This window comes from Leopardus geoffroyi, chromosome B4, assembly GCF_018350155.1.
Source record: "Leopardus geoffroyi isolate Oge1 chromosome B4, O.geoffroyi_Oge1_pat1.0, whole genome shotgun sequence".
Classification (NCBI taxonomy): domain Eukaryota; kingdom Metazoa; phylum Chordata; class Mammalia; order Carnivora; family Felidae; genus Leopardus; species Leopardus geoffroyi.
The window spans coordinates 24444103-24470500 of record NC_059341.1 but is presented as its reverse complement, the minus strand read 5'-3'; the positions used below and the strand labels follow the sequence as shown (position 1 = coordinate 24470500).

The 26398-nt window shown below is 40.7% G+C and overlaps 1 protein-coding gene and 1 long non-coding RNA gene across 3 annotated transcripts in view; one reads left to right on the top strand and one right to left on the bottom strand.

Moving 5' to 3' along the window:
- The window catches only part of LOC123591401 (amyloid beta precursor protein binding family B member 1 interacting protein), a 106246-nt gene extending 87319 nt beyond the window's left edge, over positions 1-18927 (bottom strand). Inside the window, exon 1 of one of the 2 annotated variants that reach the window (XM_045465687.1) lies at positions 18544-18927. The gene's annotated coding sequence lies outside the window, so the exon portion shown is untranslated. Of the gene's footprint in view, positions 1-15478; positions 15628-18543 lie in introns of those variants that run through there. The other variant, XM_045465688.1, reaches the window with a different exon arrangement.
- A 387-nt stretch (positions 18928-19314) lies between these two features.
- LOC123591406 lies at positions 19315-26010 on the top strand. The gene is made up of 3 exons (XR_006709304.1): positions 19315-19481; positions 24479-24585; positions 25666-26010. It is a non-coding gene; the product is annotated as an uncharacterized LOC123591406 (long non-coding RNA).
- The last annotated feature ends 388 nt before the right edge of the window (positions 26011-26398 follow it).

Sequence of the window (26398 nt, the reverse complement as noted above, 5' to 3'; positions counted from 1 at the left end):
CAGATACTATTAACTGGCTTTCTGAAATGCTCTCTCCTAGTGCTTTGTATGCTGTGTTCCCATAACACTGAAGCTGGAAATCTAGACACGCTATTTCTCAGACTCCTTTGCAGTTAGGGTTCTACTTGTGATCAAGTCAAGGAGACACGCTGACATGAGATCTGCTGGGTGGAAATGAGCAACATAAGTGAAAGCCACATGCGGACAAACAGAATCTTCCAGGGGCAGTTATCGTGTCCCTTCATTTTACTTTATATTTTATCTTTTTTGAGTTTTCATTTAAATTCCAGTTCATTAACACACAGTGTAATATTGGTTTCAAGTATAAAATTTAGTGTTCTTATCATGAGACTGAGTCGTAGATATTGGTGGCAGTGAGGATTCACCAGAACAGTTCTGAAGGTACAGTTGGGCATTTCCCCTGCCTGTTATTCCTGACGGTTAACATCACACCTAACTCCCTGGCCCTCCCAGTTTTGTATGTAGTCATATGCCTTGTAATAAACTCCTGTTTAATCTAAAAGGGATTCTGTTTTCTGATCATTACAAATAGTGAGGTATTTTCCAAGTATGACCTAAAATCTAGGTGCTTTAAAGAAGCTACTTCTTTATATTTATTCATTCATCAATATTAAATATCTAATATCATAGAAATATTCATTCTTTTTGTTTCACTTATTCAACCTTTAGGAACTTAATTCAAGGAAATTTTACATACTATGAAAGAACTCTTTATGCCTGAAGGTGAAACTGCAGCATTATTGGAAATTAAAAGCAATTTAAATATCCAACAAAATGGGAAGAATTATTGCAATGCACAATGGGTTTTTTGTTACTATTAAAAATAATGGCTATGGAGACTATAACCATATATTTAAGTAAAATAAGCAGGATACAAAATAATTTATATTCTAAAATTACAGTAATGTAAAAAAAAAAAAAACAGGGGCCGTGAAAAAAAACTAGAATAAATTAATATGTGAAATAGTGCATGTATTAGGGTGCTGGTCTCTTTTTCCCTATTTTCCAAATTTTCCATCATGTACCAATTTCATAATTTAAAATAGAATTAAGAGTCACATTTGGGTTCAGGTCCACAGAAGTGACCTAATGGGCATGCTGGCAAAACCAGAGGTTAAGACATATACATTTAAAATTGAGATACAATTGGACATATAACATTGTGTATCTTTAAGGTATACAATGTATTGATTTATATACTGCAGTATGATCACCACCACCGTTAGGTAACATTTCTATCATGTCACGTAATTATCATTTCTTTTGTGTGGTAAAACAATTAAGATCTAGTCCTTTAGCAACTTTTAAGTTTATATTACAGTATTGTGGACTGTAATCAATATGCTGTAGATTAGATCTCCAGGACTTGTTTTATCTACTGGTTCCAAATTTTACCCTTCAACATCTCTAGCTCCAGGTAAACACCATTCTACTCTCTGTTTTTATGGGCTTGACTTTTTAGATTCTACATATGAGAGATCATATAGTATTTGTTTTTCTGTCTGACTTCTCTCACTTAGCACAGCACTCTCAAGGTGTATCCATGTTGTTACAAATGGCAGGATTTCCTTCCTTCTGATGACTGAATAATATTCCATTGTGTATATATACTCCACATCTTCTTTATCCATTCATCCATTGATGGACACTTAGGTTGTTTCTGTATCTTAGCTGTTGTGAATAATGCTGCAGTAAGCATGAGAGTGCAGGTATCTCTTCGAGACCCTGTTTTTGTTTCCTTTGGATATACATTCAGAAGAGAGATTGCTAGACCAAAAGTTCAATTTAAAAAAAATGCTTAAGTTTATTTATTTTGAGAGAGAGGGCATGTGCAAGAGAAGCAGGAGAGAGGGAGAGAGAGAGAATTCCACACAGGCTCCACACTGTCAGCATGAGGAGCCAGATGTGGGGCTTGAACTCACAAACCCGTGAGATCATAGCCTGAGCTGAAATCAAGAGCCGGATGCTTAACCAACTGAGCCACTCAGGCACCCATAGGTAGTTCTATTTTAAAAAAAAATTTTTTTTCAACGTTTATTTATTTTTGGGACAGAGAGAGACAGAGCATGAACGGGGGAGGGGCACAGAGAGAGGGAGACACAGAATGGGAAACAGGCTCCAGGCTCTGAGCCATCAGCCCAGAGCCCGACGCGGGGCTCGAACTCACGGACCGCGAGATCGTGACCTGGCTGAAGTCGGACGCTTAACCGACTGCGCCACCCAGGCGCCCCGGTAGTTCTATTTTTAATATTTTGAGGAATCTCCATACTTTTTTCCATAGTGGCTGAACCAATTTACATTCCCAACAGTGTATAAGGATTCCCCTTCCTCCGCATCCTCACCAACACTTGTTACCTCTTGTCTTCTTGACGACAGCCATTCTTACAGATGTGTGGTGATATCTTGTTGTGGTTTTGACCTGCATCCCTGATGACTAGTGATGTTAAGCACTTTTTCATGTACCTGTTGGACATTTGTATGCCTTTTTTAGAAAAATGTCTATTTAGGTCCTCTGCTCACTGTTAAATGGGGTTGTTTTGTTGTTGTTGTTGTTGTTGTTGTTAAGTTGTATGAGTTCTTGATATATTCTAGATATATCATTTCCTTTGTGTGGTAAAACTTACCTGCTATATGGTTTACAAATAAATATTTTCTCCCATTTCATAGGTTGTCTTTTCATTAAATTCCACTGTGAGGGCTGCTTACAAAAAAAAAAAAAAAAAAAAATGGAAAAGGGACTCTTCTCCACCCCATCTGATTGTGACTTTACTCTCCAAAACATTGCCAGGATCAATCTGAGGTGGACAATTTGAGGTGGAAAGTGTATTGCAATAGTTCCTTGTTTTTCTTGCCTAGACTCTAAACATTCTTAGTGAAAAGAAAATTCAAATGAAAATGTATCTTTCATGTGTTGTTTCTGATGGTTGAATCTTATGACTCTTATTATTTAATTTTTTTAATGTTCATTAATTTTTGAGAGACAGAGAGAGAGTAAGAGAGAGAGAACAAGCAGGACAGGGACAGAGAGAGGGAGACACAGAATCCGAAGCAGGCTCCAGGCTCTGAGGTGTCAGCACAGAGACTGATTAGGGGCTTGAACCCATGAACCGTGAGATCATGACCTCAGCCAGAGTCAGACACTCAACTGACAGCCACCCAGGCATCCCAAATCTTATGATTATTTTAATAAAAGGTATTTTATTTGTTTTTTGTTACTATGCTTAGTAACTTTCCAGGGAGTGTTTTTCTTGTCAGAAGCTAATTATTTTTGTTAGTTCTCCAGAACAACTGCAATTAAGAATTTAGCTTTATTTGTATAGGTTCAGCACTGACTCATTATTAAACAAACTTTCCAGCCAAAAATATATCCTTTTATATATACAAATTGTTTTGAAGACTAAATCAATGTTCTATGGAAAATAATACTTAAGATTTGGCTTACAAAATTATGACCTCAGCAATGGTTAACATATTTCCTCTCTATATTTGGCTGATTAATGGGAAAATTATATAATATAGAGGATCTGAGACAAAAATCAGGCTTTGCCTTAAAAAAAATAGGCTTAACTCATAATATTTATTAAAAACTCATCATGTATCAGAAAATCTCAATAAATTCCCCAAAGAAGAAATTGTACAGGCTGTATTTTCTGATTAAATATAATAAAAATAGAAATTACTAATAAAATATTAAATAAATAAAATAAATCCTTAGAGAAAAGCACTTTACTAACAACTTAAGGATCAGAGGAGAAAATTTCAGAAGACCATTTCAAACTACCTAGAAAATTACCATCGTAAAAGGTATACACACACATATGAGAGTCAAGTTCAGATGAAATTTGGAAATTGGGAAATAAAAAGAATAAAAGCCTTCCACAATGACAATAATTAAAGCAGAACAACAACAGTGTAAGAATAAAATAGACAATGATGGAACATAACGGAAAGCAGAAATATATTCAAGAATATTAAAGAATTTGGTGCTTTATAATCTTACCAGAATGGAAACATAAAATGAAATAAAGTCTTAATGTTTTTGGCTAGCATATTATAGTCTTTGTTTTGCACCAACTTTACCACCAATAACTTATTTTAGAACACTGCGACTGTCCCGTGATGCCCTGATATAAAAGACATAATACACTGACAGACAACTTGGATTCATTTTGTTAAGGACACTGAGAGAAAAATGTGGTACCGTGCTTGATTAATTTCTTTGGTAGGGTGTTCATGGACCTTTCCAGACAAAGGTCTCTGTAAAACTTCTAAGAAACCACCCATTAAGTCCTCACACTGTCCATCCCATGCATCTTCCTGTTGTCTAGGCGGCTGCCTTGGCAAAGGCATGACAGTAAAAATATCCAGATGTCATCAATATGAACAAAGATGCAGCTTTAACTACTTTTTAAAGTAAATTATTTAGAAAAGTGATTTAGATATTTTCTGTGATCCTGGATTAACTTTGGGGTAGATCCTCCCTGATCTTTGTTTTCTATTATCTAATAGAAATATCTAATATCTTTTTATTCCTATTATCTAATCTCTGTAGATACTGTGGCAGAGTGGAGCAGAAACATCTCACTTATCCATGTCTCCATCTCTCTCCTCACACTGAGCCCGACACTTAACTTCCGTTGTCTGCAGGGCATTCCCACAAAGGGTGGTGGTTCAACCACAACATGGCCCCCTTCCAGCTTCCTCTTCTCCACCCTGCCCCTCACCCCCCTGGTTTGCCGATATAAGTTGTGGCTCAGCAAGATGCAAATTAGAGCTTATTTTGGGAACTAAGGAGAAAGTCGGCACAGCTCTGGGTGAAAATCAGATCCCAGGGAAGATCAGAGTAGTGAAGTGAGGCTGAGACTGGGTATTTGGGCAGAAGACACTCAAGTTCGGTGAGCAAGTCACCAGAACTGTGGAACTGAAACAGAAGCCCCACATTAAGAAATGGAGAAGCAGATGAGACACAGGCAAGAGCAAGCTCAGTGAAGACATACAGGGTGGGCTAATCTAATGGTAGTGGTCGTCTGCGAAGATCACACTCAGCCTTCCTGCTAATAGGAGCCAACTAGATATGACTCTCCCTCTGCCCACATAACACCCCAACTCCCCCCCACCAAACCAGCCTATATTTGTCTTAGCCTATAGTACAATTATCTCCCCTCAGCCACATTCTCAGGAACTTCAGGGGCATCTTGTTAGCCTCCTGTTCCTGAGGTCCTCACCTGGGTCAGCCAGGGTGTCTTGTCAATGCAGCCTTCCTAATGCCCTTGAACTTGTCCTATTCTTTCCACACTACCACCCTCGTTCAGCTCCACCATAGGTCTTACCAGGTCTCTGCCATCTGCTTACTATTTATCTCTTTACCTCTAGTCTTTCCTTAAAGCCAGTGTCTAAAATGCTACCAGAGTTTTCTTATTAAAACCCAGTTCTCTGGGGCACCTGAGTCACTCAGTTAAGCATCTGTCTTAGGCTCAGGTCATGACCTCACAGCTCCTGAGTTCGAGCCCCACGTCGTCGGGCTCTGTGCTGACAGCTCAGAGCCTGGGGCCTGCTTCAGATTCTGTGTCCCTCTCTCACTCTGCTCCTCCCCCGCTCATGCTCTGTCTCTCTCAAAATAAATAACCTTAAAAAAAAAGACGTAACTTACATAACATATAACTCACTCATTTAAAGTGTATAATTCAATGGTTTCTAGTATATTCACAGAGTTGTGCAACTATCATTAAAATCTGATTTTAGAACATTTTCTTCTCAAACTCCATTCCCAATAGCAGTCCTTGTCATTTCCCTCACCCTCCCCTGCCCTAAGCAACCACCAGTCTACTTTCTCTCAAGATAAATTTGCCTACTGTGGAATTTCATACAAATGAAACCATACAATATGTGGTCTTCTGTGTCTGGCTTCTTTCACTTATGATAATGTTTTCAAAGTTCATCTACATTGTAATATGCATCAGCACTTTGTTTCTTTTTATTGCTGAATATTTCATTGTACTGAAACGCCATATTTTGATTATCCATTCATTAGCTGGTAGACATTTGGGTTGTTTCCATTTTTCAGCTATTATATGAATTATGCTGCTATGAACATTTGTATACAAGGCTTTGCATGGAATATGTTTTCATTTTTAGGGGGATTCCCAGGAATGGAACTTGTGGGTTCCATGATAACTTTTAACTTTTTGAGGAACTGCTAGACTGTTTTTCCAAATCTGTGGCATGATTGTACATCCCACCAGCAGCGTATAAAGGTTCAGATTTCTCCATCAATATGTATGTCTGTCATTTTAATTGTAGCCCTCCTAGCAAGTATAAAGTTTTCATTGTGCTTTTGATTTGCATTTCCCTTATGTCCAATGATACTGAGAAATTTTCATGTGCTAATTCGTCATTTCTATATCTTCTTTGGAGAAAAGTCTACTCAGATCCTCTCCCTAGTATTAAAGTGGATTATATGTCATATATATACATATATATATATGTATATATATATACATATATATGTATATATATACATATATATATACACATATATATATTTTTTATGCTGTTGTTGTTGTTGTTGTTGTAAGACTTCTTTGAATATTCTGGATATAAGTCCCTTAACAGATACAGATGAGTTATGTTTCAATAAACTCATTGTAAGGTGAAAAGATCCTAAGTAAAAAATGTATTTAATACACCTACCCTACCAAACATCATAGCTTAGCCTAGCCTACCTTAAATGTGTTCACAATACTTACATTAGTCTACAGCTGGGCAAAATCTTCTAACACAAAGCCTATTTTATAATAAAATGTTGACTATCTCATGTAATTTATTGAATATGGCACTGAAAGTGAAAAACAGAATGGTTGCATGAGTGCAGAATGGCTATGAGTGTATCAGTTGCTTAGCCTGAGACCATGTGGCTGATTTGGAACTGAGGCTCACTGCCCCTGCCCAGTATCATGAGAGTCTTGTACCACGTACCACTATCTGGGTAACAGATCCATATTCAAAATATAAAGTACAGTTTCTACTGGATGAGCATTACTTTCACACCATGGTAAAGTCAAAAAATTGTAAGTTGAACCATCATAAGTTGGGAACTCTCTGTACATAATTTGAAAATAAAATATTTTGTTCTATTTTGTGCATTGTCTCTGTTCTTGATGGCACTGTTTGCAGCAGAAAAGTTTCACATTTGGAAGTAGTCCAAGTTATCCAGTGTGTGTGTGTGTGTGTGTGTGTGTGTGTGTGTGTGTTCACTGTTATATCTAACAAATTATTACTTCACCCAAGGTTATAAAGATCTACCCCTATGTTTTTCTCAAGGGTCTTATAATTTTAGCTCTTCATTTAGGTCTATGATCTATTTTGCATTAATTTTTGTATATTGTGTGAGCCATTATTTTTAAATGAATGCTATTGAGAGCAGAGTGTTTTTTACACCTTAAGGTCCTCCCACCCCCCTGAAAGCTTTTTTCCTCTATCTGTAACGTAATAACTTCTAGTTCTCTGCATATCCAATCCAAACATAATCATTGAGTCATTTGTGCAAATGTACATAACAGTGAACCAGCCAATATAATAAAAATAAAAAGAAACTGTAACAGCAAGCACCATACTGCTATAATCTAGGACCAATCCAAATGGATTTAGGGTAAACTCATGGTTGCTCCCACAAAGAACCAGACTCCAGCAACACTGCCTTAGATTGAATCCACCCATAGAAAGATTCCTGATTAATCTGGCAAAGAAATTAATCCTCAATTTAAAATACGAGCAGCAAAACACAACAAAACACTCCCAAACCCCAAGAACCCCAAACAATGGAATCAGCAGATATGGAGTGAAATTCAACTTCTGTAAGTGGATGTGTTTTATATGTGTTTCACATAACAGTTACCATGTAACTTTACTAAGTTAAACTGAAAATCCTCAAATGCTTTTTTTTTTATGATGATACATTCACAGTTCTTAATTCATGGCTCCTTTATATTTCAATTAGCTAAGCAATATATTGTTTTTCTTGGCATTTCTATCATTTATTTGCCTCTTGGTAAGAGTCTCAACTCCCTACACCATTTGGTTCAGCAGGTTCCTGAGTAACACAAATTTTGAATATGGATCTGTCTGCAGCAGAGACAACCTGTCAAAAATGAAATTATTCTCTTGTCTTTTTGTATCAAATTGTGGAGGGCCATTCAAGGCCCTCCTTTGTCAATATGCACCAGGGGTAACTGCCCCCTTAAACACCTTTTCCAGGAGTGATCAGGGTTTGTACTATAGCCTGAGGAACATTAGCAGTTCCCAATATCAACAAGCACCCTTGTTCCAAGGGGTACAAATACCAAACCAGGAAAGTCCATGTCAATCAGAGAAAGACAAGCAGAAGGTGAAGGAGTAGGTGGCAGGGAGGCCAGTGCTTCTAGTCAGGAAGCAGAGGCTAGATGACTGATCCACGGCCTTACTGTTGTGTGTGTGCAGGCCAGCCTGGCATCTTCCCAGCTAGCCAGAAAAGCCTGTTCAGAGAAAACATCTTCTAGGGTGAGCTCATCCACGATCCACCCCACGCACCACTCCAAAGTCATCGACATCTTTCTCTCATTAAACCTTTGCTTACAGTGAAAGTAGTTTGTTTCTCTTCCTCTATACACACCCTTTATGTTGCCTCTGTGCTGTTTCTCCTATTTTTCCCCACTTCTGCTAGTCTTATTCGTTATGCAAGGCCAGTTCAAGGCTCACTGCTGGATCCTGGTGATCTACCCTCATCTCAAATCCTGTAGCAGCAGTGTTAGGATCCGTTATTCGAAAGTTCATCGGCTTCCTTACAGTTTATCTCTATAGGTATTGTTATCTTCTCAACTATGTTGCAGAGGCAAAATTTGTGCCTCAGCTCTCTTAGTACCATGACTGGCACTTAGAACTCAATATATGCTAGCTCACATTAATATGTATTAGCACCTATTTTAAAATAAGAATAGTAGGAGTTATAAATATGGGACAATCATTACAGGTCAGACATCTAGACTGATGTCACTGAATTCCCCAAATAATCCCCTGATGTGGTGACATTCTAATTCAAATTTCTAAATTTAATTCAAAATTCTAATTTTATAGGTTATAAAGCTCAAGCCTAGAGAAATTAAATAATTTGTGTGTGCTCATGCAGCTAGCGACGGGTGAACTGGACTGTGCCTGGGTCTAACTCAAAAGTTCATGTTAACAATCAGCATGCCACATTGCCTGCCGAAAACAAGGGCTGTGATTATCAAGAGCTGGAAACTGACAGCTGCTTTGCTCATTCCTCTGTTACACTGTGTGTATGTCCAGCTCTAATATAATCGTGTGTCTGTCTTTCACACCACATTATGAATTCAGATGTGGAACCTTGTATTTTCATCAAGTGTTGACACACACCATTTACTCAGTAAATATACTCAGCCGCTGAGTAATCGTGGGCAAGTTATTTAACCTCTCTGTTGGCATAGTTTCCCCAGCTGTAAAATGAATAAGAACAGTCCATGTTTCATGGGGATGAGATGGTGTCTGTAAAGTGCTTAGTATATAGTTCCAGGCACAGTGATATTAGTGATACTAATATCAGCTATTATTACCATCATCATCATTACTTTTATTACTTTACTCTCCATTTAAAACAAGCAGTGGAGACAAATGTCAGTCACATATTCACAAACACAATCCCATGTTCGCAACTGGATGGGTACTTTTGTTTGTTACATTTCTGTGTACCTAGAAACTGGCTGGACTACCGTTTTTTTGTGGACCAGGCAGTTTCCAAAGACCAAGCCACTGGAAAGGACATCTGTAAATATTGTTTCTATGACAGAAATTCTTAACCATTCTGAAGAAGATAGGAGAGGGCATAAAAATATCCCTGAGCCTTGTTGAAACCATACCCATGAATCAAACCGACTCTATCTTCCAAGTCTTATCACTACCTGTCTCTCCCTGCCAGCCAAAAGAAGGTATATTTCTAGAGTTTGGAACCACTGCAAAGAGAGTTGTTGTTGATGCTTATGAAGTAGTAGGTGGAAGCAACGAGACAGAGAGAGAGAGAGAGAGAGACTGAGAGAGAGAGAGAGAGATGGCAACCACTGTTGCCTATGGCAACAGTTCACATTTTGCTGGATGTGGGTTTATGGCATACCGCTCCACTTATTTATTTCCATTCTTTCTCAGTCCTTGTTACTATTAGAAAGAATCCAAAAATAAGGTGGGAGGGGAAGAGAAAGAATAAAAAGGAAGGTATGAAATGATAATTTGGGTTTGTTTTGTTGCTAGAGAACTAACAAAGTATTTGAGTACAGGTTTAAATGTGAATTCAAATCAGGTTCCAGGGACAGACTCCATACTAATAGAAAACACTGTTCCCTTCTTTTCCCCTTTAGCTTACTTCATAATTCATCTAAGATGCTCTATGCAGCTGAGAAGTCAACACATAGTTAAGATACAATATTTGTGCCATTATCTAGAGTTGCACTGTCCAATTTGGTCACCACGAGTTCATGTGGTTACTGAGCACATGAATTGTGGCTAGTCCAAATGGAGATGTGGTATAAGGGCGAAACGTGGTTGATCTGACCTAGTATGGAAAAATGAAAGACTTCACCAATAATTTTAACATTACTTAAATTTAATGCAATTTAGCATAATTAATATTAATTAATTAAGTGATCATTCAGGATACATACGAAATAAAATATATCCCTAAAATTAGTGTTACTTGTTTCTTTTTACTGTTTCTAATGTGGTTTCTTGAAAATTTAAAGTTATATACACGGTTGGTATTATATTTCTGTTGGACAGGGTTGGTCTGGAGTGCTACAGTTCTGTTATTACAAGCGCCTAAGCATTTGACTCAAAGATGATAGATTTTGGTGACTGCACCATATGAACCTAATTTGAATATTACTCACCAAGTGTTAAATCAGAATTGCTCCATTTCCTTTCCCACTGAACTTCATGCTGCAGCACTGCCCAACTATTTCATATGTGTGGTGCCTGGGGTAGCCTTCTTTCCCTGGGATGCCTGGAAATACCTTTATCCTTCCAAGGGCCCCACAGTCACCTCCACATGATGTCTTCCCTCTAATCACTCTTCATCGTATTATTTCTGTACCTATCATTGCATATCACACACTGGGATGTGTTTATTTACAGGTTTGTCTCTCCCACTCAGTTGGAAGCTTCTTGAGGTTAGGGGCCACATCTTATTCTATTTTATACCTTCCACACTGGACACATTGTTGGCCTTCAACAGATGTGCGTTGAAACTGAAAACAGAAGTTATAATTATAGCATGCTGAGCAGAGTTTCACGAAACTCAAACATATGCATAAGAGCCCTAAGCCCCTGTAAGCCTTGAGGGATGCTATCTCTGCTCTGACAGTGTAGTGAGCTACCTTGGGGTTTCAGCTTCTCTATTCAGTAGTGGTCTTATGAGCCATGTGTTTACAGCACTACATTCATGGCCCAAGCAACTTCGTTTCTGTTTGTTCCTTACAACAGGGGAAAAGTAATGTCACTGAATTAGTAAGCATGTTAAGAAATATTCTTGGTTTGCTAAGTAAGCCATATCACTTATGGAATTTAATCAGAAGGAAGCCATTCTCTTAAAAACAACAAAACAAACCCATACTATATCCTGAATCTACTTAGTTCATTGACCTGTCAGTTGTGAATTTTATGGTATTAGGAGACCTAAGTGAGTCTGTAATATTGTACTATAAATAGAGTAGCCTTAGATAAATTTACTTAATCAGTAATTTCATTAATATACTGTAAATCTCCTGCAAAAGATTTTATGGTATTCCCCTCTTCCCTAACTGATTCTCTTATTTTTTGAGATGAAATCTTAATAATGTATTTAACTGAAGACTGGAGTTTTGCCTGGTGAAAAACATAGTCTATTAACTGGTAATCAACCACTTGGTTGGTGTTCCACTAAATACTACCATTCCATAAGTACACTGCTTTGATGGCTCTTATAACCAGAACAAATGAAACGTCAGTTATCACCATTCCAGTAGCTACTTCCTAATGAGGTAGAAAGTACTTTCACTTTTCAAAATACTATAACCATGTCATCTAACATTCTTCAACAGCTACTAGTGAACCTTTGGCCCTGGTTGAACACTTGCATCCATCTGAAATCCAGCTGTGCCAAGAGAAAGCTCCCCTCTCTTCCAAATCTGGTCTTGGGTTTTGAAAATATAAATATCTTAACCTCTGGTTTAGATAAAAGTCTCCTTTGTGGAAAAGGCCTTTGTCCTTCCTCCCTCAGAATTTGCTGCTAAGCACAATCATAGAAACCTTGTATTGCCTAATGCCCAGGTTACTAGTAATGACTTTATGAATGTGTCTTTAGTGTCTATTTTTTGCTTTTACAGTCATTAAAGATAATTTTCATTGTCTAGCATTTCATGGAAGTGGAATATTACTGATTAGTTGACTATATTCTTATTTTATCTGTATAAGATTACTAGTCAACCTTTTCAGCAAGTTTTTTTTCTTTTTCTCCTTTCAGCAAGTTTTGAAAGAATGGTTAAAACTTTTTTCTTTTTCTAAAAGATCTGGTTTCATGTCCCATTTCTTTTTTTTTTTTTTTAATTCTTTTAATGTCTACTTATTTATTTTGAGAGAGAGATAGCAAGCAGGAGAGGGGCAGAGAGAGAGGGAGACAGAAACCCAAGAAGGCTCTGCATCATCAGTGAGGAACCCAATGCCAGGCTTGAACCCACAAACCATGAGATCGTGACCTGAGCTGAAATAAAAAGTTGGATGCTTAACCGACTGGGTCACCCAGGTGCCCCTATGTTTCATTTCTTTAACTCTCAAACCATCATTTCTAATTCTGTATACTGAGAATAACAACAATATCTTCCCAAATAGCTACTCAGCCTGAATGACTTCAGCCTTATATGTAATAAGCACATGGTTATTACCAATTGATACTTTATGTTCATATCCCAAACTGAACTTCTGACCATCTCCTCTCCAACCTCCCATGCCAATTGATGGCAATTCTATCTTCCACCTGTTTGGGTCAAGACTTTGGAAGCATTGCTGACTCCTCTTTCTCTAACCCCATATCCATGCTGTCAAAAAATCCTGACCTCACCCTCAAAAAACATGGTGATTCCCAAAGCTTCCTAATGGGCTCCTGGCTTTCATCCTCAAGCAGTCAGAGTGAGCCTATTATTTTTTTTTTTTTTAATTTTTTTTTCAACGTTTATTTATTTTGGGGGGGACAGAGAGAGACAGAGCATGAACGGGGGAGGGGCAGAGAGAGAGAGGGAGACACAGAATCGGAAACAGGCTCCAGGCTCTGAGCCATCAGCCCAGAGCCTGACGCGGGGCTCGAACTCACGGACCGCGAGATCGTGACCTGGCTGAAGTCGGACGCTTAACCGACTGCGCCACCCAGGCGCCCCGGGAGTGAGCCTTTTAAATATAAGTCAGATCATGCTACTCCTCTCCTCAGAATCCCACAACAGTCCCTCAATTTCACTCACAGTAAAAGCCAAACTTCTTACAATGGCCGACAAGACCTTACATGATCTGCCACCTCTTCATGCTCCTCTCCAGCCACATCTCCTGTTACTCTCGTCCTGCTCACCCACCTTCTAGCCATGTGAGCTTCCCTGTTTCTTGAATATACCAGGAAGAACCCTGTCTTACAGCCTTGGCACTGGCTGTTCCCTCTGCTGGGAACACAGTGCCCTCAGATAGCCTGTTAGCTAACTCCTTCAAAACTTTGCTCAAATTGTATCTACACTGTGAGACCAAGCCTGACCACCTTATTAAATACTACAACTTTACTTTGCTCAACTTTGACTTTTTTATGGCACTTTTCACTTATTAAACCTATATTACTTACTTACTTACTTATTATATTTACTGATTATTGTCTGTATCTCCCTGTTAGAATACAGACTCCGCAATGGAGAGATCTTTGCCTCACCTACTCAGAAACACATTCAAACATCTAGGATAGCGCTTGGCAAATGTTTTTTAAATGACTGAATTGTATTTTCAGTAGAAATCTAAGTAATATGAAAAACTGAACACTTCCTAATATATTTATTACCCTTAAAACTTATCCCCTGATGAATCTTGGTCACTTCAGTAATAACTAAGATACCCCTAACTATTTCTGTGGTACTTCCTCTCAATCATTTATAACCTGCTTTGCTTTTTATTTTTAATTTTTTTTAATGTTCATTTATTTTGAGGGAGACAGGGATCATGAGCAGGAGAGGGGAAGAGAGAGAGGGATACAGAGAATCCCAAGCAGGCTTCACACTGTCAGCAAAGAGTCCGATGCGGGGCTCAGACTTAGGAACCGTGAGATCATAACCTGAGCTAAAACCAAAAGTCAGACACTTCACCCACAGAGCCACCCAAGCGCCCCATTACGCTATTTAAAATAAGATGTCTTCACTTAACAGGAGACTCTATTTATAACTGTGCTTACAGTCGGAGATTCTAATCCCAGTCTCCCAAGGGCCAGTGTCCTCTAATTCCCAGTTTGACATCTTTGCAAATGCATGGACATGCTTTCCAAATGCTTTTTAAAAAAAATCAGCACATTCAGAATACTGATATACAGAATATTCTACTGAGAAAAAAGGGGAATGCTATTGAGAGGACGTCAGAAGATGGACTGGTAATATTTTACTTCTTCAACTGGATGATAGGTATCCAGATGTTGGCTTTATTATTTGTTATAATTAACATATGCATTATACACCATCTTTTGTATGCATGAAACATTTCATAATAAAAAAAGGACAAAATAAACCTAGTCTAGCTTACTTGTTCTACTACCGCTCTTTATTTTTCTTCCAGTTTGATAGGATATAGCTCCCTGGACATAAATCTTCTAGCCGGTTTGTGGAAACATAATTGCCGTGTGACTTAGCATTTAAACCCTCTCCCTGCCCACAACCATCTCACTAATGAGTCTGTGATGTAAAACCAAATCAGAAAGACCTCCAGTAGAAATTTAAAAAAATATATATTCACTGCTTCATTGATTTAATCAACCTGGTGAGCTATCAAGAGGGATGAGCATAAAGATAAAAATGAAAACACGTGATGGCTGTCAAAGCAGAATTAATTTTTCAAAAAACATATATAAATATAATAACTTCACAACTGATTATAATATCCTGTCTTCCCACTGTTGCAAGGCAAGTTCCTTGGTTATCTTAATTTCATCCTCCCTGTACCCATTGTGGTACAGGGATCTCATATGTGCTTCCACAGCACCTGACTCTGGTCATGTGTAGAACTGTACCCATTCATGTCCCCCCTTTCTAGGCTAGAAGAGCACTGAGCAAAGGGCCCATGTGTTTTCACCTTTTGAGCCCTGTCCCTGGTACAGCTCCTAGGGGGTGCCGTATGAGACGAGCTCAGTTCAAAGGTCAGCTCTGCTTCTCACCCTCTGCGTAAGCTTCTTAACCAATCTTCAGAAAATGTTTGGAAACTGCATCACGAATTCCAGCTTCAGAGCATGTGCTGAGAAGGTGTGGTCCCTTGGAATGGTGCTGTATCTCTGCCTGCTCATGCCTCAGGGTTGGTACCAACAGAGCTCCCTGGGTCAGGGGCTTGTGACATTCTGATGGCATAACCTACAAGTGGAACTGCTATATCTGCACATTTAGCAAATGCTTTTTGAGTCCTAACTATGGTGCCAGGAATTTGGCTAGACAATGGGGACGCTGTGGTGGCAGCTCACATTCTCTAGTCCCTAGAAGCTGTCCACAGGCCCTGCCTTGTTACTGTGCATGTACAACCTTAGCCCCTTAAATTGATTATGGCTTATTCAACGCCATTCCTTAATGCTGCTGTTCTCTCTTCTCAAGAGAAATCTGTTAACTTTTCCAAATAGAGAGCAGTTTCCCCTACAAATCATGTTTCTCATAACTATAATACAGAAACACATGACTATACAACCAGTGTGAGCTATACCCTCAATCTAACACCTCAAATCCTGGCATTTATGATGTACTTCAATTTGTAATAATTGCTTAAACTTTAAGCTACTTGCCACAGAGGATGACAGAACTGACATAAAATATGGACATATTTAAGGGTGCCTGGGTGGCTCAGTTGGTTGAGTGTCTGACTTCAGCTCAGGTCATAATCTCACGGTTGGGGAGTTTGAATTCCATACGGGGCTAGCTGCTGTCAGCTTGTCAGCACACAGCCTGCTTCAGTCCCCTTCTCTCTGCTTCTTCCCCACTTGTGTTCTCCCCCCCAAATAAAACAAAGTTTAAAAAAATACTTAGACACATTTACATCCTAAAAAATTAATTATGTTAATAAGAATTGTTCTATTTCCAGGTGAGAACTACTAAGATCATTCTATTGCCTATAAAATAAACTATGAGGTCTTTAGCATTGAAAATATTTTGGTGTGATAAACTATGAAATGCCAACTTAATTTATATAAGATTTATGGACTCACTGAAAGGTTTTGGACATAAAAATAATTAAAATAAGATGGAAGAGGATTAGAAGTAAACGAAAATAATAATGCTTTTGAAAGTAGGATGGTTTAAAGAAATTCAGAGTGGCATATCAAACAGACATTTATGGCAATAAATTTTATAAATAGCTCATTCTAATAATAATATGAAAATATCTAAAACTTTTTTACTATGAGTGAATAAAGGTAAAAAAAAGTGGATGATTGTTATACATTCCTAGGATACAAAAATAAAAAATTAATGGACACTATATATATAACCTTGTAAGTACTGTGTTTAAGATTTAAAGTAACTAAATCATTAAGTAATCCATATCACAAAGTTATATCTCTTGAGTAATAATAACTGAACAATTTTGGAATCTAATACTGACCTGTCCAAGCTTGAGCACATCAATTCTCTACCTCAGTTTTTTCAACAGAATGGAAACCTGCCATTTTACATATAGAACAAAAATGGACTATTTTTGGAGAACCTTCTATAGAAACAAAGGGTCTCAAAACTGTTGATATTTCAGACTTTAACAAAATATGTTATCAGTATGATTTTCTCCATTCTTTTCTGTGTGATCAGCAATTCTAACTTTGCTAGTATTCTAGGCAGGACAAATTCAAAGAATTTATAGCTGTTCCCCAATTGCTATTATAATGACAGACATACTCTAGTCAAACAAATTTGCTTCCCTCTCACGTCCAGGGAGGTTAAGGCAACTTAATCAAGGCCAACCTTGTCTAGTTAAAGGCGGATTTGGAGCTTGAATCCAAATCTCCCAAATACCCAGAAAAACCCCACAAGCATTAGTATCGGTGTGAAATGATTATGTGTTAACAACCTGAAGATGACATTAAATTTCTTAAGACCTTTCACAACACGTTGAACAGACAGGAAATACCACCCAGAAGACATTATAGAAGATTTCTCAGTAGTTTTTTTGTTAATTTTGCTAGCCAATCTTAACTGTAAGACTACTGCAGTGAGGCCTGAGGGAAAATTGGCATTGGAGGTTCATTCCAAGGGACAAAAGCTCTCTTTCTGAAATTTCTGTTCAGAGGCCCAGAATTTAAAATTAGTAGTAGGTAGTAAGTACCCTTGCCTTTATTTAAACCACATTTTGCCACCAGAAATAATATCCTTGGGAGTAATCAAGTCATGCACCTTTTCTCTATGTTACTTTCCTCTGATACTGCTTTTTTTTCTAATGTCCACATTTAAAGTTCTTCTTCAACAGCTTTACTCTGAGTGGCACTAGGAAACTACACATTTACCTTTCCACAATGGTATGAAAAAGAAATACCTTCCCGAAAAGACAGTAAGAGGTGCAAGGGACAAAGTCTCCTGGGGGACTCCTGGGCTGAGGTCCCCTGGATGTAAGGGCATCCCAGTTAGTTTCCTTCATGTTATAAAACGTCACTCTGGGCATTCCCCCCAAACCAAATTATGAAACTTACACCTGCTGTCCAAATCTTTCCTCTACCTTATTGTAAAATGAAAAGGACAATCACTGGTAAAGATGTTTTTAAAACGACGAAAAAACTGTCCAAAAGTTTTAAAGTACGATAACACTAAAATACATCAGACTTTGATCGTCACTCTCATTCTTGCACGAATTGCATTTAATCTAAGGTGCCCTAACATGCCCCCAGGAATTCCTCCAGAGGGGTCAAGTTGGGGCTCTGGACAGCTGGACAGGTGAGGGTTCATACGGGTTCCCCGACTGTCTCTGAAGCAACTTTCTGGGCAGGAAATCAGTCAAGTTGTGATGAAAGCGAACGCGGGGAAGACGAGCCCGCGCCCCAACCCCCCGCGTGGCTGGGTCAAGTACTGAAGTCGGCGGAGGGGACCCGGGGGACGCGCTCCCCTCGAGGGCCAAGCGGGGGGAGCGCGTTCTCTCCGCCAAGGCGGGGAGCTGGGTCGGGCCCGGGAGCAGACCCGCTGGACACACAGGGTCCCGCGGCAGCCCCGAGGGTCCCGGCTGCAGCTCTCAGGGCGCCCGGACGGGGCCGGCGCCGCTTACCTCGACGACTGCGTGGGGACTCGGCGGAGCTCGGCTGGGACTCCGCGCGGGCGGGGCGCGGGCCGGCGGCGGGGCAGCGGCGGGGCAGGCGACGCGGCGCACTGGACTCCACCCGGGCTCAGGTCCGCCGCCTCGGGGAGGAAGTGGTGTCAGCCCTGCCCTTCCCACGCAGCGCGCAGACGTGAGGCGCCCGCCGCGCCGCTTTGCATCGAGGGGCCACGAGGGCGCTCGGTTCGAGACACACACGGAGGAGTACGGGTGGATGCAGACTCTTGAAACTCGGGGATTGCTTTTTCCAACTAATCGGGTCTGTGCCTCACTGCTACACCACACCCTCGAAAGTTGTTTTTTTAAATTGTGGTAAAAGTTGGGCCTTCCTCCCTCATCCCGCCCCTACGCGCGTCCCCTTCCCTCCGGAGCGTTCCCTAGCGAATTGAGCCTTCTCGGTCGCTCGCTATATTAGTGACGAAGGGATCTGGGGCCAGATGGTGGCTCCAAAAAACCCGAGAACCTCATCTATTTTGCAACGGTCTTCCTAAGTGTTTACTTCAGCCCTTTGTGCGCTTCCTCTTTCGATCCTGTTGAGCAAGGCCGGATCTGCCCGCCGCGCGCAGCCCACCCGCTGGGGACGCGGCGCGTGTGTGCGGAGCGCGGGGGGCCCCGCGCGTGCGCGCCTGCCCGCCCCTCCCCGTTCCCCGCGTGCGCGCCTGCCCGCCCCTCCCCCGCACGGGCCCGCAAGCACGCAGGTCCCAGCGGGAGTCCTGGGTGGGGTTGCAGGGTTGGAGGTCGGATGTGGAAGGCGCGCTCCGCGCAGCCCGTGTCTCAACTGTCGGATGGCAACCCTCCCCTCCCCCCAAAGCTTAAGGACACTGAGTTGGCGCGGGCGAAACTGTGAAGAAACAGGCGCTCTGACACGTTGCCGGTGGAACTCCAAAATGGTACGAACCCGGTGGCGGCGAATTCGGCAACAGCTATTTAACTTGCGTAGGCAGTTACCCTTTGATCCAGAAATCCCACTTCTAAGAATGTATTACAGTGATGAAAAGAAGCAATGCATATACCCACGCCCATTCTTGGCCGCAGGATTTGTAATAGGACTGACTGGACGTAGTCCGAGATTCTTTGGGAGTGGAGCCTCCTGGGAGAAAGTGGGGAGATCCGAAAATACAGAAGTTAGAAACAGTTTGTAAAAGTGGGATTGAATTTACCGCGTCTTCCCTTATAGGGCCGTGTCTTAAAGGGCCTCCCCGCCGTGTGGGGAAAGAAGGTGGTGGAGAAGACCTAAAGACATACAGATATATTAGACACACAAATCAATTAGGTAAATTAAGATAGTTCAGCCATTTATTTAAGGAAAAACTATCAACTCATCTAAGAACAATAAAAATAGTTGTGAGGAAAATTCTTGTTGAGAAAGCAAGTTAATATTTACCATATTAAGTAACGTAAGTATTTTGAAGGCAGTTAAAAGGTGAGAGTGATGGTAGTAGGGATGGGGCCTTATATTACTTAGGATCCTCAAGGAAGAGCTTTTTTGGTAAGTGTTAGTTGAGCCAGACCTAAATGACATGAGAGATTAATTCATGTCGATTTGGGGTTGAGAATGTTGAAAGGCTCTGGGTTAGGAAGGCACTTGAGATGTTGGAAAAACAGCAAGGAAGCTAGTATGGATGGAGCACAGTGACAGGGAAACAGGTGGTATATGAGATCAAAGAGGAAATTGTGGCCAGATAATGTGTGGTCTTTCTGGCTATGGTCGGGACTTTACTCTGAGATAGGAAGCAGCCATTGGAAGGTTCTGAACATAGTACTATGTGGAAAGTCAGGTGAAGCAATGGAGTGACTTTCACAGGAGAGGAAGAGGGCAGGCAATACCTCTTTGCAAAGTCAAGAAAAGGAGCAGCCATTCAGAGGCTTGGAAAAACATTCCAAGAGAAGAAAGAGCAAGGAAAGGTCTTGAGATGGGAACATAGAAGGTTAGAAAGAGGGCCCGTGTGTCTAGCATGCAGCAAAAAAAGTAGAGCATTGGTAACGGATGGGGACAGAGAGGTAAGCAGGGACCACATTAGGCAGTGGCTTGGGGTCAGCGTTGAGGACTTTGAGTTTTATTCTGATTGCAGTGGGGAGCCATTGGAAAGATTTTAGGAAGTAAGTACATGACTGGACTTTTGCTGTACGTCATCATGCTGGTTGGTGATTGGAAATGGATCGAACGGAGCAAGACAAAGGGCAGTGAGAGATCATTCAGTGGGCTGTGGCAGTAGTCCAGGTGAAAGATGATGGTGGTTTTGGTTAGTATCCTGAAGATGGGGATGATGGGAAGAGTTTGGATTCAAGATATGATTTCAGAGCAGAATCACCAATGTTTGCTGATGGGCTGCCACAGGAGTGGGAGAGTGGCAGAAGGGATTAGGAATTGAGTGTAAGCCAGTGTGACTGGCGTCCTGAGAGCTCTGGTGTGAGTCAGGGCTAGACGAAGAAAGGTCAGTAGGGAGAGACCGTGTAGGACCATGTGAACCATGTGGACCACGTTGAAGGTTGTTTTCTCATCTTAAAAGCAATGAGATTGTGTTAAGAATACTTTAAGCTGGCAGGATTTATGTTTTAGGAAAATCACTTTGGCTGTAGTTTGGGGAATTGACCGGATGAAGAGAAGAATGGGTGCAGGAAGATTTCTGAGCGAGGCTGGCTGAGAGATTTACGGTGGTTTGGACTAGATTGGTGACAGTGGAAATGGAAAGAAATGGATGGACCTGAGAGATATTTATAAGGTAGTTGATAGGAGGCAGTGATGATTGGATTTGAACAGAGTGAGGAAGAGGGAGGAGCCAAGGATGACCACTAAGATGCAGACTTGGGGGGCGCCTGGGTGGCGCAGTCGGTTAAGCATCCGACTTCAGCCAGGTCACGATCTCGCGGTCCGTGAGTTCGAGCCCCGCGTCGGGCTCTGGGCTGATGGCTCGGAGCCTGGAGCCTGTTTCCGATTCTGTGTCCCCCTCTCTCTCTGCACCTCCCCCATTCATGCTCTGTCTCTCTCTGTCCCAAAAATAAATAAACGTTGAAAAAAAAGGTGCAGACTTGGATAATGATGGATGTCATTGCCCTTCAATGAGATGAGGAACTCTGGTGGGTGCAGGGGGAGACTGGGGGAGGGGAAGATAGTTTTATTTTGAACAAGTTGAGTATGATAAACTTTTGAGACGTGTGAGTGGAGACCTCATGTAGAGAGATGTGTAAGGGGCTGATGCTCAGAGTGTGGTTTACAGTTAGAGATACACAGGTTGGGTAATCTACCCACAGTGGCCATTGATGAGATAGATGGCTTAGAAGTGAGTAGGATGAGAAAAAGACCTTATGCTAAGTTTTAAAGAATGTCACCATCAAAGCAGAGGAAGTTGAGCCTGAAAAGGAGACAGAGGGAGAGCTCTGATGGGGTGGGAGGCAAACCAGGAGAAGGTGGTGTTGAGGAATTCACAACAGTGGGAGTGTGCAGCCATGTCTGGGGCTGTTAAGAGTAATATAAGATGAAGGTCAAGACGTGCCCATTAACTTGAGCCATATTAGTGATCACAGAGATGTATTATTTTAAATGTTTGTTTATTTTGAGAGAGAGAGAACTGGGGAGGGGCAGAGAGAGAGGGAGAGAATCCCAAGCAGGCTCCATACTGCCACTGCAGAGTCCCATGCAGGGCCTGATCGCACAAACTGTGAGATCATGACCTGAGCTGAAATCAAGAGTCAGGCGCTCAACCAATTGAGCCACCCAGGCACCCCACAGAGACCTATTTTTAATAACATGTTGGGGCTGGAGGCCAGGTGGGCTAAGAAGTGAATAGGTGAGCAAAATAACCCTTCTGAGTAGTTTGCCTGTAAAGAGGAGAAGGATAGGGACGTAGAGAGTCAGGCATGTGAAATTGAGGAAGATTTTATTTTATTTTTTTAAATGGTTTTCAAGTAGGAAGAAACCAGATGAGATTGAAGGATTAAATATTAAAAAGAGAGTAGAAATAATGGATGGTGAAAAGTTTTCAAGTTCTTTTTTTCTTTGTAATTGAAATATAGTTTATAATATATTAGTTTCAAGTGTACAACATAGTGATTTGACAATTATATACATTATGAATGCTCACCATGGTAAGTGTAGTTGCCCTCATTACCATATGAAATTATTGCTATATTATTGACTATATTCTCCATGCTGTATTTTTCATCCCTGTGACTTATTTAATTTATAACTGAAAGTTTGTACCTCTTAATTCCCCTCACTGATTTTGCCTGTCCCCCCAACCTCCTCATCTCTGGCAACCACCAGTTTGTTCTCTGAATTTGTGAGTCTGTTTCTGTTTTTTGTTTGTTCATTTGTTTTGTTTTTTAGATTCCACATATAAGGGAATCATATGATAATTGTCTTTTTCTATTGGATTTATTTTACTTAGCATAATACCTTCTATGTCCATCTGTGTTGTTACAAATGGCAAGACTTCATTCTATTATATATATACACTGTATCTTCTTTATCCATTTATCTATTGATGGACACTTAGGTTGTTTCCATATCTTGGTTATTGTAAATCATGCTGCAATAAACATAGGGGTGCATATATCTTTTCAAATTAGTGTTTACTTTTTTCAACTGGTAAATACCCAGAAGTAGAATTACTAGATCATATGGTATTTCTTTTTTTAATTTTTTGATGAACCATCATACTGTTTTCCAGAGTGGTTGCACCAGTTTACCTTCCCACCAACAGTTCACAAGGGTTCCTTTTCTCCACATCCTCACCAAACTTGTTATAGCTCCTCTTTTTGATGCTAGCCATTCTGACAGGTGTGAGGGGATATGTCATTGTAGTTTTGATTTGCATTTTCCTGATGACTAGTGATGTTGAACATCTTTTCATGTGTCTGTTGGCCATCTGTAATTCAGGTCCTCTGCCAATTTTTGAACTGCATTATTTGTTTTGTTTGTGTTGAGTTGTATGAGTTCTTATATATTTTGGATATTAATCCTTTATCATATATATCATTTGTAAATATATTCTTCCATTCAGTAGCGTGCCTTTTGGTTTTGTTGATGGTCCTTCACTGTGCAAAGGCTTTTAGTTTGGTATAGTTCCAATAGTTTATTTTTGCTTTTGTTTCCCTTGCCTGAGGAAACAGATCCAGAAAAATATTGCTATGGCCAATATCCAAGAGTTTACTCCATATGTCTTCTAGGAATTTTATGGTTTCAGGCCTCACATTTATGTCTTTAATCTATTTTGAGTTTATTTTTGTGTGTGGTATGGGGCTGTCTAGTTTCCCACCACCATTTCCTGAAGAAACTACCTTTTCCTCATTGTATATTCTTGGGTCCTTAAATAAAGAGAAATAAGATTTTCTGTATTTTACCAGAGGAAGAAAGGTGGGTTTAGAGTAGACAAGGATTTTCTTATTTTTGATAGCTGTGAGGTAAGGAAGTTCTCATTTAAAGCCTCTATTGTCTTTTATATGGTAAGAAGAGAAGTAGAGCCTTCTGCTGGGAGTGTGATAGTAGGGACTATCATAGACTATCATAGATTTGGGGAACTGGAGAAAGTTTGACAAGGTCATTGCAGAAAATGTGACTAGAAAAATTTAATGAGATTTCCAGGCAGCCCGAGAATCTATTTGAAATCGGCGATGATGGTGGAAGCAATCTGCTCAGTCGTGTGACTCTCCTGCAAAGCTAGGTTCCTTAGGTTTGGAGAAAGTTTAGCTGTCATGGGAGTAGCTAGCTGAACAGGCCAGCTGGAAGGAAAGGTTATTGTGGTCAGAAGGTAGGCGGATTGAATTTTCCTTCTGGAGGTATCGACATTATTATGGGTGCTGACAATGTCCAGAATGTGACCATGGGCCTGGGTGGCTGATGTGACCAATGAAATGAGAGACCAAAGGATTATGTATATCTTCCCAGGTAACCGTTTAAGTCACCCAGGATTAGGGTGGCCCATAACTTACTGCTGAGACTGAACCACTTCTGAGAGTACCAGAATGTTAACTGGATGAGAAAGCAAGAAACAGGTATGATTCATGACTCTTCCAAACAAACAGAATGATGCTAAGATGTAAAGTAATTTTAAAGGAAGACTGGGAGTCAGGTGTCAGAGCAGGGCTGACTGGGATTTGTGGAGATGACAGATCTGAAGAGGTAGACAGAGTAGTTTGCCCAAACGGCACTTCTCAAAAGAAGTTAGTTTGCTTTTTGCTTTCTTTTGTTTTGAATAAAAGGAGGAGCCACTAAAGGTCTGCCCACAGTAATGGGGACAATGGGCAACAGCAAAGTCACCTTCTGAACTTAAGGTACATGGAGTGTGAAGAATAAACGATTTTTCCTTGAGAAAGCTGCAATGGACATGGTGTCCTCCAGGCAGAGTTAAAGTTCCAGGACAGAGGAGCGCACCAGGAATAGCCTCATGATACAGGAGTGTCAGTGAGAGAGTTTGGGATGTGGGAGAGACAAGGGCTGAATGAATCACAGGCAGGGAAGAACACAATGTCATGAGACGGTGGTGTGGGAGAAACTTCCCCTGGTGACTTCTTCTTTGTGGAGGGACCAGTGGAGCAGTCTTCCTGGAGTATCTCTGAGGACCATGGGTAGTGGCTAGACAACGTGGGCTCTGGCACCGTGGAGGAACACAGTTAAAGTTTAAGCTGAGTTGGATTTTGACTGTGTCTTACTACCTTACTCTTTCGGCATGTTTCCTCCTGGCCAAAGAGCATCTACCTTCTGACAAGGGACCTGTGTTGACCTGAATTAAGATTTCTGCTACTTTGGGGGTGGGGAGTGGGAAGGTATTTTCTTTCTTTTGGTTTAGCACTTCATAAAGTTTTGCCTGTTCATTTTATTTGGATTGCCCTTAATTGTAGGGAATGTTTGCCTCTGATTTAAATACACAACTTTAATGCTATCTGCAGTGGACTGTGCTTTCCAAAGAAGGCCATGACCATATCTCTCTTACCCATCAAGAAGTGGAGTCCTTTTCTCTCCCTCCCCCTTGAATGTGGGTGGACCCTGTGACTGCTTTGGCCAATAGAAGTCAGCAGAAGTGATGGTGGACTTAGCACTTATTGGCTGGCAGCATCTCTTCCTGCCTCCTTTAGCCCTGAACACTCATGAAGGAGGCTACTCCATCAGAGAGAGAGACCACATGAAGGAGCACTGAGACATCAGCCATGAGGTGACGATGCCATCTTGGACACCCAGCCCCATCAAACCTGCAGAAGATCCCAGCCCCAGTTCTTATCCAAATGCAGGTACACCTGAGAGCATGGAGAACCACCCAGATGCATCAACCCACAGATTCCTGAGAGATCATGATAAATAGCTGTATCAAGACTCTAAGTTCTGGTTTGTGCTCAAGGCTTCTTGGGGACCTCTGTGTCTCATGTTTGTGTTGTAGTAAAGCTTTGTGCTTTGACTTTTAAAATATAAACTGATAAAAACAATAACTGTTTGTGGTTTCTATTTTAACCAGTATACTATTATTAATTATATGTTTTGTATATAGCATATGCATTTTCTCTTGCCTGTTAACAAAATCTTCCCTCTGCCTGACCTCTGACCCTCTACTTGTCCTTTGGCCACTGTTCTCAGATATTCCTTTCCTTCCACACCCTGGTGATAGTGGGAGGAGCACCAGAAAGGCTGGATGGAAGAATAGCAGCAGGAGAAGGGTAGGGGAGAAAAGAGAGAGCCCAAGAAGGCTTGGGAGAGGATTTTTGGTGGGTAGCTGAGAGCAAAACAATGAGAAAGATATTTTGGGGACATTGCTGGGTATGAGAGAGGTAGAGAGTGAGAAGAAAGAGAGGAAAGGAGTTTTAAGACATGTGGACT